General features: G+C 36.3%; 1 long non-coding RNA gene across 6 annotated transcripts in view; it reads right to left on the reverse strand.

Moving 5' to 3' along the window:
• The window catches only part of LOC136843635 (uncharacterized), a 668266-nt gene that overhangs the window by 609389 nt on the left and 38368 nt on the right, over positions 1-20509 (reverse strand). For all 6 annotated transcript variants that reach the window (XR_010854616.1, XR_010854617.1, XR_010854615.1 and 3 more), the window contains exon 2: positions 9257-9297. This is a non-coding gene — a long non-coding RNA (uncharacterized lncRNA). The remainder of the gene's footprint in view (positions 1-9256; positions 9298-20509) is intronic.

Genomic DNA, 20509 nt, shown 5'->3' on the forward strand with positions numbered 1-20509 from the left:
ATGGAACAAGGGTATTAGTTCGTCTGGAAGACCCGCTGCTAGTGTATCCATGTATTCGTCCATCTTTTCTAATGGCACAAAAGGCGAGCCCTATAATCATTTTAGCCCATAACGCAAAGTCCGAGTCGGTTTTATAGCGATTCGATAAACCCAATGAAACAAGATGTCTGTGCATGTTTTGGGCTAGATGGAAAAAACATCCCCCTTAATTCGAGCGTGGGAAATGCATCTTGAAAGGCATGAATGGCAGCTTGCTCAAAATCACAAATTATAGAAACTGCTCTCAAATTTGGTTCGATGGTTTTAAGTAACTCAAATAAACGAGAATAAGTTAATCTTTGCTTGTTAGGAAGAAGAGCATAAACTATAGGAATAACTCCATCATGCCTCTTAGCCCATATAACATATACTTGATGAAAAAGACTTGGCGCAATGGTGAAAGTTCCGTCGGCAAACCAAATTTCTGAGAAGACTAAATGCTGAAGCCAGCTTATTCTTCCAAATATTAAAATTCTCTTACTGCCTTCTCCTGTGTCTCCCAATAGGAATTTTTCTTCCATACCCAGTTGGGAAACATACAGTGTATAGGACTCGGGTATAACTAATTGCTCCAAATGAGTTGGGTTAGCTGGCGCTTTGTTTAATAATTTTCGTTTTCTAGTAATAAGTTTTCGCATTGCAGGCAAGTCAGGCCCTATGGCTAACGCTGCTTGAGAGGCGCCAGTTAAACATTCATTTACTACAACGGTTGGTGGCTCCAGCGTTTCAGCACTTCTTTTCTTCATATTTGTTTTCAACTTTTCAACTTCTACTTTTGCAGCAGATGGTTCATGGGTATGTTGATTCAACTGGCGAATCACTTTTCCATCCTTCATATGTAATCTTACTTTACACCGATCTTTCTGTTCACATCGCCAGAATTTTAATTCAGAATCGCTCTTACTCGTTGCATCAAAAATAAAAAGGTATCCATCGTGAATCACTTTGCTTCTTCCACGTTTTGTTAAAATATCTCCTTCCATTTCGTACAATAGGGCTTAGACGACTGAAAATTCTAAAGCTACCAAAAAGTAAATGTAAAAAAAAAAAAAAAAAAAAAAAAACAATTGTTCAATTGTTAAACAATTGTTAAAATGAGAGCTAATTGCGCTATAACGACGTAGTATCTATTTCATGGCTAAATGTCGTTTACAGCGACAAAGTAGTCATTTGACGCCTAACAGTCTCTCCGCCGAAAATTTCTATATGCCAAATCGGCTACGCCGAATCGGCCAAGCCGAAACAGCGACGCCAAACGGGCTACGCCAAAAAGGCTCCGAGTTGTGATAGTTTCAATGGCAATGCATCTCGATAATAATAATAATAATAATATTAAAAAGGATGGCTGTACTATGCGAATTTATCTTATATAGTGTCTTTTCAATCCTCCTTATGATTCGCTATTCAGGCTCAGCGATGTTAGTCCTTTTCCAACATGAATATCGGCCAGTTACTGACTAACATCGCTGAGCCTGAAAAGCGAATCATAATACGATCGGCGAAGTAAAACTGAATATTATCAGTAAGGAGGTTATTTATATCCCTGCGGGAGTATTTATCGTTTGTGCAATTCAGGATAGTGCTGAAGTGGACGCCCCACATTCTTGCGATAGCCTTGTCACCGACGGCTTCTCCTACTCTCTGTAATAGCTTTTTAGTTTTGGGAATTAGGGATTGAATGTCCTTCCAAAGACGGGGGTAATCGACAGATTCTAATTTTCTAGACATTGCATCAGCTCTTAGTTGCTTTTCATTCAGTCTGCAATGCTTAAGGGCAAGTTTGATAGGCGCTCTCCCCTGCCTCATTAGCAGTGCAAAGTGTCCTTCCCTCGGGTTACCATTTTGCCTCCACAGTAAAAACATTTCTCGCGAATGTGTATATAGATCTTTAACCAAGTCATTCCATCCAGGTATATTACGAGAGTTGACTTGACGAGATCTAAAGGTATCCCTGTCGGAGGCATACATAGCGGAAATTATATTCGAATAGAATTCTTTCAGATCTCTCCTGTTATGATCGTTTCTACATTTTGGGTTAGTGCACAGCAAGGCGTCTGCTGGTTGAGCGATTGACCGCAGCTTGGTTTCCGTGGTTTCCCTAAAGGATCTGGTTTTCTCTTGGTTTTTGAAATCCCAGTTAACAGCATTCTTACACAGACACACACACACACACCAACAAACACACAAACATGCATGGGTGAAAACGTAATGGGCTTTCAGCTTCACTAGTGGAGAACATATAAACAATATAACCAACTTCAAGAGATATAGTGTCTCGTCGCCTAGTATTTTAAAGAGGGGGTGTGATTTTCGTATAGGTGCTGTCATTAGGATGTTCGAAGGGTCCGGAAAAGGTTGATCTTAGTTTGACTACGACAATAAGTGTTAATAAAAGATATAAGATAATCACACTCGTAAGGGTAGCTGTGGCAGGGTTGTACATGTGGCTGAGTGATATTTGGGTTGATTGAATGTCTTGGAATCTTCTTAAGAATGAAAGCTCTCTCGTGTCTTTAGTTCGTGCTATTATTTTTTCGATGAAAGGTAAAGTGAGTGTTACAGATAGAGGTAGAATGAAAGCTGAGACTATTTTAACTGAAAGTTTAAATGTTTCATTTGAGGCGATATAGTTACACTTACAATGAACAACCAAAGAAATGGATTTGGCATCAATGAAACACAGCCTAAGGCTCCAGCCTATTGAGAGAGAGAGAGAGAGAGAGAGAGAGAGAGAGAGAGAGAGAGAGAGAGAGAGATTGGGGGGGATAAAAGTCAATACCAACCGGATTGCCTGTTCATGGCTCCCGTTTGCCCCGACATCCATGAAAAGCATGACTTACAGGCTATGAGAGTCTGATGCATTGACCAGACTTATGAAAACATTCGTTCCAGAATAGGTCACACGAATAGTGATGATTCGGCACTTACTATACTCTCTCTCTCTCTCTCTCTCTCTCTCTCTCTCTCTCTCTCTCTCTCTCTCTCTCTCTCTCTCTCTCTCTCCTGGAAATGGAAAATATTGAAGTGTTCTGGGCTCGAATTAAAAGACCAAAGAGAAAAACCAATGGAACAGTGTATAAATAAACATGTGTAGTTACTTATTGATCTATTATGGGACAAAGCCATTCACAAATAGAAAGAATAATGCAAACGCGACTGAAATAAAGTATATTTCAACTCTTTAAACCTGTGTTGTGAAAGAATTCAGATTTCGTGCTCCCAAAGCCAAACATCTAAACGAGATTAAATAACCGACATTTCTTACGAAATACCTTTTCCGTGTAAAGCATACATACGGAGTAAAAGAAAACCAGGACTCTTCTTATGTTCTTGCTGGAAAGCGATAGTCTTACTAGAAGGCAGTATTCTTACTAGGATGCAGCAATCTTACTAGGAAGTAGTATTCTTACTAGAACGCAGTATTCCCGAGTCGAAGCGGCAGAAAAATCACAAACATATTTTCGACGTAAAAATTATAAAGCCAGAAACATGCTATCCTTCGTAAACCCTCCAACATATCTATCCCATCAAAATATGATCAAATACGCCCTCCGCTGCAAGTATGAAAAATATTTGCCAAGAAATCTTCCTGCAACATCGAATTTCGAAAATAAACCCAAATATGGCCCTTCTTGATGTAGCTTCAATTGCATTTCCTCTTGACAAGGAGAACCACTCTGGGTTGCAAAAAATTCATTTTTTTATATGCAGCAGTTGTAGCAAAGGATTATTTATTAATAAATACAAAGTTTTGTTTATATAACAAATAAAAATCTTGTCAACATGTAAACTGAATTAATCATTTTAGCTTGAAACAAATAACAAAGACAATCTCTAAAAATTATGAAGGAAATCTGAATACAAATAAAAGGAAATTGCAACGCTGCATATAAGATGTTTATATAAATTAACATACTGAAGCCAAGCGATGTAAAGAAATATTCTGGAATTATGCAGTCAAACGGCCACACTGCTAATCTTAGCTACCTTGCTGCACCTGGGTAAATATAATTAGGATGTTTCCTGTATATTCTTGCGTCAAAGCTTAGAGCCCTCTCGGGCCGTCGTTTGAACAGACTTGAATATTCACTGCATGAACAATGTTGCAAAGAATTTGAAAATTTTCAGCCCTCTTGTTTTAACACTTTCTTTTTTTTTTTTATTTGAACCCCTACTGTGGTACCATCCTTGCCACCAGGCCATGGTGAGAATAAATTTGATACTGCACACTATATGGAAGCTTTCAAGAAAGTTTTTTTTTTTTTTTCTAGGCCAGAATTTCTGGATAGGACTTTTAAATGTCCCTACTCTATTTTCACTATATCGTAACCATCTCCCCTTTGCCAAATGACACTTTTTTGTGCAAACTTTGGATGAAATTGGTACAGTTATTTTGGAAAAGTTGAAAACAAGAAAAGATGATGTAAAACATGCATACACACATACTTACTTATATGTATATATACACGGATACAAAGGTAAACGTACATCCCTAAATATATTAGAAAAGACAAACAAACGCCGAAGAAGCTTTGATCAACCCCCTAATTTGAGCTTTCAGCTCCATTTTCTAAAATGTAACCTCACTGCCATGTACAATATTTGCTTCTACTCCCCCAACGTAGGCATTTAATTAACTCAAGGATTCCTCAGACTGCGAGTGGTGGGACGCAGACCCCAATAGAACCTTATCTTTCATAACCTAATTACTCTGTTTTAAGTTTATCTTATCCCCTTCATTACCTTCAATATAATTTCCGGAGCTCTTAAGCGAGTTAGGCAAAGCCAGCAAGAGACAATAGAAGCAGTTGAGTAACAGGGCTTTAACCACGGTTATAATGGAGAGGAAAAGCCGAGAACAGTTCCATTCATGATGGTGTTTTGAAATGCATGTTACACAAAGCTCTTATGAGTCAGAAATTGAACAGAATATAACCGACCTTGGAAGCTTTAAAAATGATGATGTTACAAAACGACCATTTGTCCTCTCTCCTTTTCATATTAGCAGGCAAACAAACGTTATATGCCAAGACTCAAATACAAGGGTATCTGATTAATTTCACATCAGAAAGGCGTCAAAAAAATAATGGTTACTGATGCCGAATATACAAACTAAATTTAGTGGAAAAAATTCATATCAGTTTATGTTTAACAGAAATGAACTTCCTTTCAGTGAATTCATTTAATCAAATGAATTCATTTAATCACAACCCATAACATACAACCCATAACACACACATATGCACACATATGCACAGATCAATGTGAAACGATTTTACAATTCGGTAGACCTAGAGAGGTCTGGATAGATGACAGGTAGTGCGAGAGTGTAAGTGCAAGATACAGCTGAACGGCGCAGTGTCTGTAAGGGGTTTGACACGCCGCTGAGAAGACTCCTGAGCAGGAGAAAGAAGCGGCTAATGCTGTGCAAGTTATCTGTGAAGGGGATTCATCCACGATACAGCAGCTCAAGTATGGATGTGGCGGCGATCAGTCTTGTCTTTCCTCGGGAGCTAATCCCGGTCAGCGTTTAATGTTGCAATGTATTATATGTAATAAGACACTACAAATATACATACATATGTACATTCATACAGACCCATATACATATACAAAGAACCTCCGTAAAAATATTATGTGAGCAAGTAAAGCTTTGGGACATTGCCCCTGTTGTTGGGTAAAGAAGTATTACTGATATCCGGATGTATCGAAAAAAGATTTAGAATATGTTACTCAAAAACGAGGGTTAGATACCCATAATAAGGAAGCTCACCAAAATCAAGCCCCTATGATATTAATTAATGTGTGTGAGAGAGAGAGAGAGAGAGAGAGAGAGAGAGAGAGAGAGAGAGAGAGAGTATAGGAAAAGACGCCAGGGAGATTAAGAGAAAAACTCAGATATAAAAGATGATAGAGACAAAGACGTATCAATGCCATCTATACGGTGTAAATCTCAAAATCCTTGAACTAATTAGAGGTCATGTTCTCCATTGATAAATCATTATGTATTCATAACTTGGCATTTTATTTGAACTTTCTACCACTACCACCACAAAAGTAATAATGACCATTAATACTGGCATTCACTTCGTCGATGACTATAGTCTTAGCAACGCGGATAACATAAACAAATAAATAAAACTTACAGCACCATTATCAACTCATCTTCGCAGGATAGAGGTCTATTCCTCCATCCCTCCCCCGAAAACTAACGAAGTAGTTAAGACTGGGTAACGGAAAGAATGACTAATAACAAGAACAGGGAGAATACACGATTAAATATATGGAAGATGAACGAGGCTTCTATAATCAAACACACAGGAGGAATCTGATGATCTCGAAACGACCTTCTTGCATTAATAATCTATGATTGTTCTGAGATGAATATTAATGAGGAATAAGATGAGCTAAGCTACAATATCAAGTCTGAAAGGAACCCTACAAACTTCTCTCAATACAAATACTCGTAACAACACTGGAGAATAACATTTCCTCTAGGGCAGAGAGAGAGAGAGAGAGAGAGAGAGAGAGAGAGAGAGAGAGAGAGAGAGAGAGAGAGTGTGTGTGTGTGTGTGTGTGTGTGTGTGTGTGTGTGTGTGTGTAATTAGTGTGTTATATAAAGTTTGTAAGAATTTCCTAAGTCAGAATCCAAGAGTGCCTATGAGAGAGAGAGAGAGAGAGAGAGAGAGAGAGAGAGAGAGAGAGAGAGAGAGAGAGAGAGAGATGATGAAAGTTTGAAGGAGCTGCGTAGTTCAAAAGTATACCGGAGCTCAGTTTTAAAGACCGCTCCCTGATCAAGGGGAAAATCAGGGAACCTCCAGGTGGGACATAGCGAGAAATCAAACTCTGCGAAGGTTTCGTTTTTTTTTAGCTGATAGGCAAGATGGGTGAAAGAAGAATGAAGGCAGTTAGCTAGCTAACAATGGCAGGGAATAGTTTAGAAAGTTAGGTATCAGTAAGAGCAATGTAAAGTATGGTTTAGCCACAATTTTATTTAGATAAAGCTACAATTTTTCTTACTATGGCCTTAAAATTAACATATTACAAAAATTATTTTGCACTATATTAACATAGTGAATTGTACAGATTACACTTTTTTTCATATTTATTTCTTAATAGTATAATTCTACTTAGATAAAATTGCAAGTTTTCTTATTTTAACCTTTGGATTAACTTGTTATAATAATGTTTTTCCAATACATTTACGTAGTAAATTCTACAGATTACCTTTTTCACAAGACATTTCTTAGTAGTATAATGAAATTATATAAAATACCAATATATCAAACTTTTTAATGCATACATAGATTTATATGCATACCAGAGGAAGACTAGAAAATGAGGCACTATAAATTGCATATACGAATGTTTCAGGACTGCAATTAGGAGGCATAAGTGAACAACGTTCTCTCTTGCGTCATGCTACTTCATAAAAAATTGAAATCGTAAGCATCGGTTTTTACTGTGCATCTGAAACCAAAAGCCCAAAACTTCGTTCTTCCGAAAGACAAAACTCACATACAAAATGAAATAAGGGTTAATCAAAGTCATCGTTCCGATCATTTACCTCATTTGAGTATCATTAGAGGGCTCAAGTGCAATGAAATACAAATTCAAGAAGCCTTAAGAAATTCAAGGTCAAAGGGGTGGATTAAAAGATTAAAAGTCTGTGATCAACAACATCTCGAGACATGGTACAAGAAAAAGCATGTGCTCAACTGTAGCAATTCACTTAACGTCAAGTTGATGGCACGCGCGAGGTGTAAGTAAGAAAAAGACATGGTACAGATATATAGATATATTTTTATAATATATATATATAATCATTAAGCTACAAACGTCGTTTAATATCAATTATTAACGCTGCTTCGGGAATATGGGGAAACTTTGATAAATGGATTGCTACTGATCCATTTATCACTTATAACTTCGGTAAGTGGTTCGATCGTCGAAGTTGAAGGTACTGTGTCGAGTGTTCGAGACACTTCAATACCAATCCATTTATCACTTTATTCCCCTTCGATGCTAAAAAAAATGAATTGGACATTAAACATTAACTAAATGATTTATATAAATCACAGTGTGATAAAATATATATATATATATATATATATATATATATATATATATATATATATATATATATATATATATATATATATGTATATATATAGTGTGTGTGTTATATATGTGTATATATATATATATATATATATATATATATATATATATATATATATATATATATATATGCACTATGCTAAAGTAGTCTATCCTTTTACTTTTTATAATAATCCTTGCCCCACCCAACACAACAAAACCAAGGGGGAAAATAAAGTGACATAGGGACGGGATGGCGCCAAAGGCTGAAGACAGAGGATGATGAACATGATAGCACAAAAATAAGTGACTCTCAGACCTGCCTCTTGGAATATTCGGAAGACTGATTAAGAAGGCTAGAAACTGGGAAGGCAGATTTGCTTCTATTTTGCGAATTTCTTGAAAATCCAGCGGAAATGTCACCCTTGCCTATTTCAGAGGTTGATGGGAACATCAAAACTTCCAAATGAATAGCAATTTTGAGCAAAATAACGCAAAAGATTACTGACTTTTTAAGTTAACTTTCAACACAATCCAGTGTTAAATAACTTCAATCAAATCACTTTAAATGCGACTCTAAAGAATCTGTTTATAAGAGCTCAGAATCCGTATGTCATGTACCAAACAGGAATAAGAAGAGCATCTTTGAGTAAACACCATCGACTATCGATGGCCGTTGTTCTCAGATTTTAGAATGTAAAAGCACTAAAAATCCAACCAGGAGTAATCGATTCAGCGCGTCCTTGTTTGCACGCCCTTGCTTTTTGCAAACTGTCAACAGTCTTGTATTTAGTATTGAAAACGACTACAGGAATCCGCGAAGAAATGTCTATGAGCTCCGGTCAATGGTTTGATGATCATTATGAAAACGCAGGCCGCTTTTTGTGAGATAAAACTTGAGAAAAAATCTCCTAAATGAAATAAAAAACATTTTCCCATTATTGTTTGCCCTGGTAAGAACATTTTCCATTGGTATATAAAATTTATTGGTTACACTCACTTGCTAAATTAATCTTCGAGTACGTTTATTAAATGAAATGTTCAAATACAAAACGATACTGCAGAGGCATACACAGTCTATTGCACAGACATAATGAATTTGTTGAGTGGTACTCACAGTGCTACTGGCTCCCGGCTTTACCCAGTGGGAGTTACCTTCTGAAAAGAAAAATAAAGAAATTGGGTACTGAACTGAAGGTTAAAATAAAAATAATCAATCAGCACATATAGGAAAAAATTAAGCAGTACAAAATTTCTAATATGTGAAATAACAAAGTGAATTTAATCAAATTCCCAGTTATTTCATAGACCTTTTTTTTTTCAGCCTAAGAGATGCCAGAAAGTGGAACTGGAAAATGTTCACAGTAAAATTTCCTTCCACCTTCGCTTAAAGACAAAACACTTCATAATTCAATAATAATTCAATTGAACAGAGCAACGTAGAGGGATGTTATAACCACCGAATATTAAAAAACATCACCACAGCCATCAAACGTAATATTCCTATTCCATCTTCATCATCACCAAAGCCAAACAAAGCAAACATATAACAAAATGAATCCTATGGAAGAACCAGAACGAATTTTCCGTTTGATGACTTTGGGCTATATTATGAATATTTTATTATTAATAAGGATGATGAAGGGTATCATTCATCAAACAAAAATGGAGACTCTATAATGAATTCGAAAGGACTGCTTTGGATTTAATGTCCCAATTAGGTCTCGAGAATATCCACAGTTCATTTGAACAGCTCATCTAATTGGGCAAAAATGACAGACCCCTGATCAACTCATCAAAACAGAAACAAAACGGATTTCAAACCATATGATTTGTAAAGGGATGAAGTCTCGCCCGTGGAGAGAGAGAGAGAGAGAGAGAGAGAGAGAGAGAGAGAGAGAGAGAGAGAGAGAGAGATTAAAGTTTCAAACAATTGCGCAATTTAAATGAAAAGCAAATCATAGAAGAACAACTGAAATTCGAGTTGAGATATAAATTTTCAAACTTTTCATTTGCTTCTTGCCAAGTGAAGACCACAGAGAGAGGAGCAGTATCAGATATCGCTTTACTTCCGAGAGGAAGAGAAACAAGTAAAAAATGAGCCGAAGTTCCTTCGGCGCAATCGAGTTTTCTGTATATCGTATAATTCTGTATGAGCCGCGACCCATGAAACTTTCAGCCACGGCCCGGTGGTGGCCTGTCTTACAGCGGCCCGCACGTAGTGGCCTGTTTTATAATCGAAAACTCAGACGCACGATCATAGTTAAGGTTTAACCTCAAATCAAAAACTACTAAGGCTCAGTTTTTAAGATCTGAGGGCAGGCAGAAAAAGTGCGGACGGACAGACAAACCCATCACAATAGTTTTCTTTTACAGAAAACTAAAAAGCTGGCATTTTCCACCAGATGATGCCGCTATGGGAATTTGTTCGATCTAATTTCATGCATATATTTCATCATATCTTTGATGTCTGAAGACATTTTACCATAATGGCAATATCAAATATGAAATAATCTAAGTATTTACAAGACGGCAGATCCTTCCAGAATAAACATTTAGGCGTTGTGAGTCATGAAAAATAACTAAGCATATATCACAAAACGTAGGAATGTCTAATTTCTAACCTTTTAGGTTCTTGGCTATCTCAAGTGTGGCTATTTTGCCGTTTTCCTGCCTTTCATACCCCATTACAAAAGGATTAAGCGGCCGTTCAGGTTCCATGTCGCTAACAGGGTGCACCAGGCAAGATGAGATATTCAGTTTTTCTACTCAGAACCACAAAAAATGCCAAAATGGACAGATTTTTATGAGAAGCTCCATAAATGCGAAGTTAATTAAATGACTTAAGAAAAAAAAGTTGAATGATAAAAATATGGCCAATACAGTAAGCAGATAAATAAAAACAACGACAATGAGGGATAATACAAAATATTGTACAATGTTAGATGAATTTAGTTGCAGGTTTTGTTATCAAATCACAGTATGAATTAAATTTTTTTTGTTTTTTTTAAATTTTTATTTTCATTTTTCCTATGATTTTTAGATTTTACTATTACCTGGAGACCGAACTAGGTTATATAGAAATCACACTTTTGTTATTGTAAATACAACCTATGTCCTCATGTTAGGGTAATAAACCAATAAACAATAGGTACATTATGCTTTTGTAAGTGGGAATCCACTAACTTAACCAATTAGACACCTTGTAAGAGAGTGCAGTTGAAAGAAAACATCGAAAACTTATTATCAAAACGTGTTGCTATTTTCACTCGATAAACGCAGTTAGTTTTGCGCTGCTCTACGGCACAGTATGTGGGAGTTAAACAAAGTTATTAACAGCTTATAAATGAGTACGTGGTAAGATCAAAACATTCTGAATTTCCACCGTATAAGTAAGGGCGAAAGGAGGAGGGATGGGGAGGGCAGTCTGTAAATCGTTTAAAGCCCCTAAATTTCTAGAAACGACACCCACTAGAATAAAGGCAGAGTGAATTATATTGTTAGTGAAACGGGCATCCTTGGAAGCTGCAACGGAAAACATTTATTGCGTTGTAGAGGAACTCCATCAAATACGGATTGAAAAATTTTGAAGAAATTGTCACTCCACAGACGAACATCACGACCGGTTTGTGGTCTAAAACCTGGGAGGGATTTTTGTTCCCTGACCAAGAATAATCTGGCGTTAAAACAAAGAGTGCTTTCGTTTTCATGTTTCATTTTTCTACGCAGCATAAAAGAATGGAATGTTATTTTCCTAAATGAATTTGGCAACGTTATGATATATTATCCTAACCTAAGTCGAAGAGTGAATGTGGGTTAATGTTTAACCGTAATTTCAAAAATTATTAAAGTGAATTTCACTCCGTTCTCATAACAAGAGCAATGTCTACAATTTAAAAATTTCAATAGATATAAAGACGACTTTTGCTGGCACTTTTGTTGGTTGTTTTCTATATTTTCTTTCTCCTTTTCTTTTTCCATGCTTTACTCTTAACATTATTAAGCCCTCATGAATATTCAGCTTCTAAACTAATACAACGGCATAAACAAGGCCAAATGTACATCGAGTAATGAAAGAAACACCTTTTTCAGTTCTCGAACTTGACCTCTATGTTGACGCTCTTGTGATGAAATGCTTGCTTAGTATATGACACATAATTTTATGATGAATGAACAGGGTGAGATATGTTTAGGCATGGCGAAGTCGTGGAAAACTTAGAACAGGTACAAGATGTATCGGTGAGTCCTGAGATGGTTCGATAATGAGGAAAGTATGGACAAAGATATTGCTATGACGACGAGACGATCTAGACGGCGATGGGTAGTTATAGCGAAAAGGTACTGGAAATGAAGGGCCTTGATATTCAGGAAGCACAGCACAGAATGAATATGAGGTATCTGGAGCAGTATGTTTAGGAAAGTTTCAGCGGCTTTGATTGGTATATACCAATACGAGAGCCCAATCAACTGCCGACCTATATTGATGTATTTAACTAAAAACAAACAGGTAACTACCAAATTCATCCCATAATTAATGAATCCTGGATGAAATTGCTGAAAACTCCCACAGTATTAGCTGCCTATGTAGGCAGATATTGCTGTAGCGGCTTTCACCAAGGATCTTCATCCAGGACCTAGCAGTTAAAATACGACTGCTAGAGGAAATCTTCTAATGCTGAATATATAGCAGTATATATATATATATATATATATATATATATAATATATATATATATATATATATATATATATATATATCTAATGTTTAATAGTTAAAGTCCTCCTGGGCCTCAGTAGGCTTATAGGGTAGGCGCTGATCTCCTGTTTCTTAGACCAACAGCCAGTGGTGGAACAGGTCCCAATGCCTATGACACGTGGCCAGTGTGTCACTAGGCCCACTATTTAACTTCCCAGCCCGAGGGCTGGTACCTATTCTCCTACTGAACCTCTCAAGTTTTTTCTGACCATTAGGTTGACGGACTGCCAGATTTTTGAGGTAGCGCAACCCGAGCCGTCAGTGAGAGGCAGGATTTGAACCCCAGCCCTCTTGACTGGAAGCCGAGAATCACACCACTGCGCCACCACAGCGGCATATATATATATATATATTATATATATATATATATATATATATATATATATATATATATATATATATATATATATATATATATATATATATATATATATATATATATATATATATATATATATATATATATATATATATATATATATATATATATATATATATATATATATATATATATTACGTTCCCAAGAATCCCAGCCATCAAATGCTTCACTTAAAGCTTGAAGATACAACAGTGCATTTTGGGCAGGACGAAAGGAATATAGGCCCCTCCCTTAATCTTTTAATCGCTTTATATCCCTTTCAACTTCCTCTTCTTGAACATACGACTGTGGGAGACTTTGCTTTCAGAATCCTAAGCCTGGATTAAGAGAGGACAGCTGGCAGGTACACCTGGGACTGAATCACAGATGACAACCAACCCCAGTCTACCTGTGGGTATCCTCCTAACCTCCTGACCGCTGACCGACGTCATATAAGGGTCTCACCGAAGGAACAAGAGAGAGACACACTGCTGGACGTGAGCGAGACATCTCCTTCAGAGAGAGCCATGCCCCACAACATGGTCCTATCTTGTAGGAACCTGTAGTCTTCTTACCAGTGAAGCCCAGCCCTTCCTCCGCCACCATTTCTCGCTGAAGCCACCTCTTCTACGAGGTAAAGTGATCTGTTGCAAAGTTTCTTCCCGTCAGTCACACTGTTTTAATTCTCGTAATCAACTTCCTATTTACCTTTCTAAGTGTCAATATTTCCATATCAACCTTGCCTTGTTAGGTCAGTGTTACGTCAATGCTTGCGTTTAAATAATTACATAAAATCGTGTGCTCCTGGCTTCTTGGCACCCTCTCGTGCTCGCCTTGGCCCATATATATTTTACTGCGTCCTTACTGGCTTTTAATTCGTAAACCTCTCTCTTTACAGAGGGTTTGTTATCAGTGGAAATCTCTCTTGACTGTGCCTTGTGGCAGCATCGTCACACCGACGGATATACTTTCAAGTTTTCCCGGTTATAAGTAACCTCTCAGGCCTTGCATGCCTGATTAGTCCATTTCATCTTCTGATATTTCATTTCATGTAAACACGTAATTTTAAACTTACCCTGACGTTGTAAGTAGAGCCCTCAGCCAAGATAAAATCCCCCCTTCTCCTTGTTTTTTTACGATTTTCTGAATCAACAGCAGTCAGATTCTACACAAAAATAAAGATAAGTAACGAAATCATTCATTTAGAGTAGTCTATAACTGGCTCATGGTAAGCATTTCCCCAGGTTAAATCGTAAATACACACACATATATCTACATATATATATATATATATATATATATATATATATATATATATATATATATATATATATATATATATATACATACATATTTATATATATATATATATATATATATATATATATATATATATATATAGCACAGAGAGAGAGAGAGAGAGAGAGAGAGAGAGAGAGAGAGAGAGAGAGAGAGAGAGAGAGAGAGAGAGAGAATTCGTCAATAATCTCGTTATCCAAAATTTATGTGCCACACATTTTCCCGATTCAAAGCATAATAAATTCATGAATATTAAAATCCACTCATTGACCTGCGATTTAACCATATGAATACCAATATAGGTCGGCAGCATTAACGTAATTCAGATGAGATACACGGAAGTGATATCCTGATACAGAAACACTAGCGCACACACACACACACACACACACACACACACACACACACACACACAGGTGGATGTGATATCCAGATACGTAAACATTAGCACACAGAGAGAGAGAGAGAGAGAGAGAGAGAGAGAGAGAGAGAGAGGTGGGTGTGATATCCAGACACACAATCATTAGCACACAAAGAGAGAGAGAGAGAGAGAGAGAGAGAGAGGTGGATGTGATATCCAGATGCGCAAACATTACCACACACACACACACACACACACACAGGTGGATATGATAACCGGATACGCAAAAATTAGCACTTACCTTACACCTTACAGACCTTACAGTTCGTTCGGGTTGCCCCAGGTCCCTCAGTGTGAGGCACCTTTGATGTCTACCAGAGAATTGCTAACGCATCTTCCGGTATATTTTGCATCTTCCAGTCTTGGATGGTCTGGGATGCATCTTAGATATTTGTCGAGCTTATTCTTAAACACATCTACGCTCACTCCTGCTATGTTCCTCAGATGAGCTGGTAGCGCATTGAATAGACGCTGCATTATCGATGCTGGTGCATGGTGGGTTAATGTCCTGTGTGCTTTCCTTAGTGTTCCTGGTATAGTTTTTGGCACTATTAATCTGCCTCTGCTTGCTCTTTTTGATATTTTTAGCTCCATGATGTGTTCGGTAATTCCTTCTAACTGTTTCCATGCTTGGATTACCATGTAGCGTTCTCTTCTCCTTTCAAGACTATATAAATTTAAGAATGGTAGTCTTTCCCAGTAGTCAAGGTCCTTAACTTCTTCTATTCTAGCTGTAAATGACCTTTGTACACTCTATTTGTGCAATATCCTTTTGGTAGTGTGGGTACCATATTATATTGCAATATTCAAATGGACTACGTAACGTACATTTTATAAAGCATAATCATGTGTTCAGCTTTTCTTGTTTTGAAGTGCCGGAACAACATTCCCATTTTTGCATCTTTGCATTTTGCCAATAGAATTGCTATTTGATCATTGCATAACATATTCCTATTCAACATCACACCAAGGTCTTTAACTGCTTCCTTGTTTGTGATTGTTTCTTTATTAGGGCCTTTATATGCATGTAGCATTCCTACTTTATCACCATAGTTCATTGATTCAAATTTATCAGAGTTAAATACCATCCTATTTATCTCTGCCCATTTATATATTTTGTTTAGGTCTCTTTGGGCATTAGTTCCTATCTTCATCACAAGCAATTTCTCTACTTATTCTTGTGTCATCTATGAAACTTCTTACTACTGAGTCCTTAACATTACTGTCTATGTCTGCAATCAAAATCACAAACAGCAATGCAGCTAACACCGTACCTTGTGGTACACCGGATATTACCGTGAGCTTCATCCGATTTCTCATCGTTTGCAATCACTATCTGTTTTCTGTTTTGCAAAAATTCTTTTATACATCTTCCTACTTTGTCAACAATGTTATGTTTTCTAATTTTTTTCGCTAATATATTATGATCTACCTTGTCAAAAGCTTTTGCAAAGTCTAGGTAAACAACATCTGTATCTTTTTCATTTATCATATTTTTATATATGCTTTCATGGTGGACTAACAGTTGGGTTTGTGTACTTTTTCCAAGTACAAAACCATGTTGTCCTATATAAACTTTCATAATATGAGATGTCAGACTCACAGGCCTATAATTACTTGCCTCTAGTCTTGAACCACTTTTGAAAGTAGGAGTAATATATGCTAATTTATGCTCATCATAAATCTTGCCTGTATCTATACTTTGTCTTAATAATATTGCTAGCGGCTTTGCGATTGAATGAACCACTTTCTTTAACAATATGGCAGGTACGCCATCTGGTCCTGCTGCTGCTCCATTTTTAATTTCATTAATAGCCTGCACAATGTCGGCTTCTGTAATATCTATATCCGATAAGTATTCAATATTTTCATCTCTTATTTCTGTATCATTATCTTCATTGTCAATTCTAGGTGTAAATTCACTCTTATATCTTTCTGCTAATATGCTACATATTTCCTTTTTTCCATTCGTTAATCGCCCTTCAATTCTTAGCGGGCCTATTTCCACTTTTATTTTATTCATCTTTTTTGCATATGAATAAAAAATTTGAGGGTTTTGCTTGATATTTTGTAGGGTCTTTTCTTCTAGGTTCCATTTTTCATTTTCTTTTGATTGTATAATCTTCTGTTCTGCATTTTCTATCTTACTTTTTAGTTCCATCACTTTCCATGCATTCTTTTCTTTTGCAAGATCCTTCTGTCTCTTGGAACAAGATCCTTCTGTCTCTTGGAATTCGTGACTGATGTTTACTTTTTTTCTTCGGTATATATTTTTCCACTATTTCCTCTAATATTTTATATAATGTATCGGTATTTACCTGTATATTATCACTTACAAATATGTTTTCCCATTCTTTGTTTAATTCATTTATTTTTTACCAATTTATATTCTTACTATAGAAATTGTATTTTCCATATCCTTCCCATTTTTTCGTCTCTTGCTTTTCTCTGCTTTCATGTGTTTTGGAACGGACTGTTAGTTCTATGACATTATGGTCCGAAATACTCGTGTTATATACTATTATTTCTTTAACATAGTTCACCTCATTCACAAATACTAGGTCTAAAATATTATCCTTTCTCGTGGGCAGGTGATTTATTTGCTGAATGTTATGTTCTAGTAGCATATCTAATAGCTTTTCAAATTGCCTCTTATCTTCTGCGCTACAAGAGAGAGAGACAGACAGACAGACAGACAGACAGACAGAGAAGAGGGAGAGAGGTGGAAGTGATATCCAGATATGCAAACATTAGCAGAAGAGAGAGAGAGAGAGAGAGAGAGAGAGAGAGAGAGAGAGAGAGAGAGAGAGAGAGAGAGAGAGAGAGAGAGGGGGGAGGTGGATGATATCCAGATACGCAAACATTAGTACAGAGACACTAGAGAGAGAGAGAGAGAGAGAGAGTCAGTGGATGTGATATCCAGATACGCAAACATTAGCAGAAGAGAGAGAGAGAGAGAGAGAGAGAGAGAGAGAGAGAGAGAGAGAGAGAGAGAGAGAAAATGTGATATCCAGATACGCAAACATTAGCACACACACACAGAGGGGAGAGAGAGAGAGAGAGAAGGTGGATGTGAAATCCAAATATCCTAGTGTTGCACAAATATCAGCACAGAGAGAGAGAGATTAAGATCGGGAAGAGAGCACAAGAGAGAGAGAGAGAGAGAGAGAGAGAGAAGTATCATGTGATATCCAGATAACATCAAACATTAGCACAGAGAGAGAGAGAGAGAGAGAGAGAGAGAGAAGAGAGAGGTGGATGTGATATCCAGATAGGCAAACATTAGCACAGAGAGAGAGAGAGAGAGAGAGAGAGAGAGAGAGGTGGATGTGATATCCAGATCCGCAAACATTAGCACAAAGAGAGAAGAGAGAGAGAGAGTCAAACATCAGCTCTTAGTAAGTGGATGTTGATTTTCTGATACGCAAACATTAGTCCAGAGAGAGAGAGAGAGAGAGAAGAGAGAGAGCAGTGAGAGAGAGAAAGTGGATATGATATCCAGATATGCAAACATTAGCACATTTTCCAAAGAGTGGAGAGAGAGAGAGAGAGAGAGAGAGAGAGAGAGAGAGAGAGAGAGAGAAGTGGATATGAAACAATGCAAAATTAGCATTCCAGAAAACAGAAGATAGAGAAGAGAGACAAGAAAAGAGAGAGAGAGAGAGATGATAAGAAAAACATTAAAAACTGTCCCACATCCAGAAAGAGAGAAGTGGATGTGATATCCAGTTAATGAAACATTATAATGTCCTGAGATAAATGTTTCAGATTACTGCATAAAATTAGATACGCAATAATGAACATATACACACACACACACACATTTTAATTAGAGAGGTGGCTTCTATCAAACGCAAGAGCAAACAAATAAGAAAGCCTCTTATCCCCCTCAACATCTTGCAACAGAGAGAGAGCCTTGGATGGAAAGTCCAGATAAACCAAAATTACCACACACACGCAGAGAAGGCACGAAAGATTCTTTCAGAGAGAGACAAATGGACATCAGATAAGAAGAGAGAGATTGGATGTTTAATCCATAACGTCATTCTGATTAACAGAGAGAAAGAGAGTCGTAGTCTTTCAAACGGAAGTAACATTTTGTAAATTTATTACCACAAAATGAGAATTGTTATTGGTTTTAGGTGGATGTTACTCAGTCTCAGATCTCTCTCTTATCTTAGCTATTTCTCTCTCTCTCCAAAACTCTCTCCAGATTGAAAAAACAAAAAATTGAGTAGAAAAGCAGGATGGATGTGACAAAATGATGGAAAGTATTTTAGGATGAAATTAAAGAAATTTGGAAAAAAAATTTTCTAAAATTAATTTTAAAAATTAATATTATTTAAATGATGGAAACAAAAATTACTGAATTATCAACATTTGAACCTGCCTAAAAATGCAAGTAAAACTGGTATTAAAAAAAACCGTTACAATGGATTAGCAATTCTTGATTCATTTTTGCCCACTTACCAGTTTGATGATATATCTTTCAGAGACTGATTTTTAAAACAAATATAATTTTTGCAAAAAAATCCTGCAAACAAAAAACAAATAAATTATTTCAAGACATTTAACCTTTGATAGAGATGTGAGAGAGAGATTGAAAGAGAGAGAGAAAGGGGATTTAGTACAATTTAAAAACAAATCAAAATTCTACTTTTTTTAGTATTTAAAAGTTACTTATTTTTAAAGAACACATAATTTTCCTGCGTTTTCAAAGGTTATTCCTCTGATCTTTACATGATTAACAAGTATCAGCCATGATATTGTAATCCAAACAAAATCCAGCTTCTTATAGAAGAGTAGATCATTTTGATTTGAACCATTTTCTATATCAAAAAACAAAAATCAGTCAAATAATCCATTCCTTAGTACGAAAAAGACAACACTAACATCCTGGAAGTTAAATCCAGAATGAAACATTTCGACGCCACTTTATCAAAATTAGAAAATAAAATATATTCCAGGCATGATGATTAGTCTTCTCTGTTTTTTCTTTTCCTGCTCAATGAAAATATGCAAAGCCAAAAACGATAAGCTTACACATTTAATTTTCATTTTTAACTGAAAATAAAAAACAAAATTATTAAATCTAAAGTTCACGATAGGTTCAGTTTTTAATATAAGGACTGAAATGAGAAAACGAGAGAGTAAGAGAGATGATTTATTTGACATTAAGAGACTGAAATATGGCTTTGTTTTCAATCTTGAGGAAATTTAGCAGTTGACTGAACATCAGATACTTCATTCTGAGCCCCTACGCCGAAAAAGATTTGTTTCTTTTAAGAGAGGGTAAAAAGAGAAAAATGCTGTATATTATTCCAAAGAAAGAAGAAAACTAATGGCGCGTTTTATATATATATATATATATATATATCTATATATAACATTATACGGGAATAACATGGTGGAATAACTAATTGTTGTTACTTATGAATAATCTCTGAAACGTCAAAGAACAAACGGGATCTACAACGAACAAACATTCAAACATGAAACAATACACAAATCGATAACCTAAAGAAAGATGTACAA

This window comes from Macrobrachium rosenbergii, chromosome 12 (genome assembly GCF_040412425.1).
Source record: "Macrobrachium rosenbergii isolate ZJJX-2024 chromosome 12, ASM4041242v1, whole genome shotgun sequence".
NCBI classification, from domain to species: Eukaryota; Metazoa; Arthropoda; class Malacostraca; order Decapoda; family Palaemonidae; genus Macrobrachium; species Macrobrachium rosenbergii.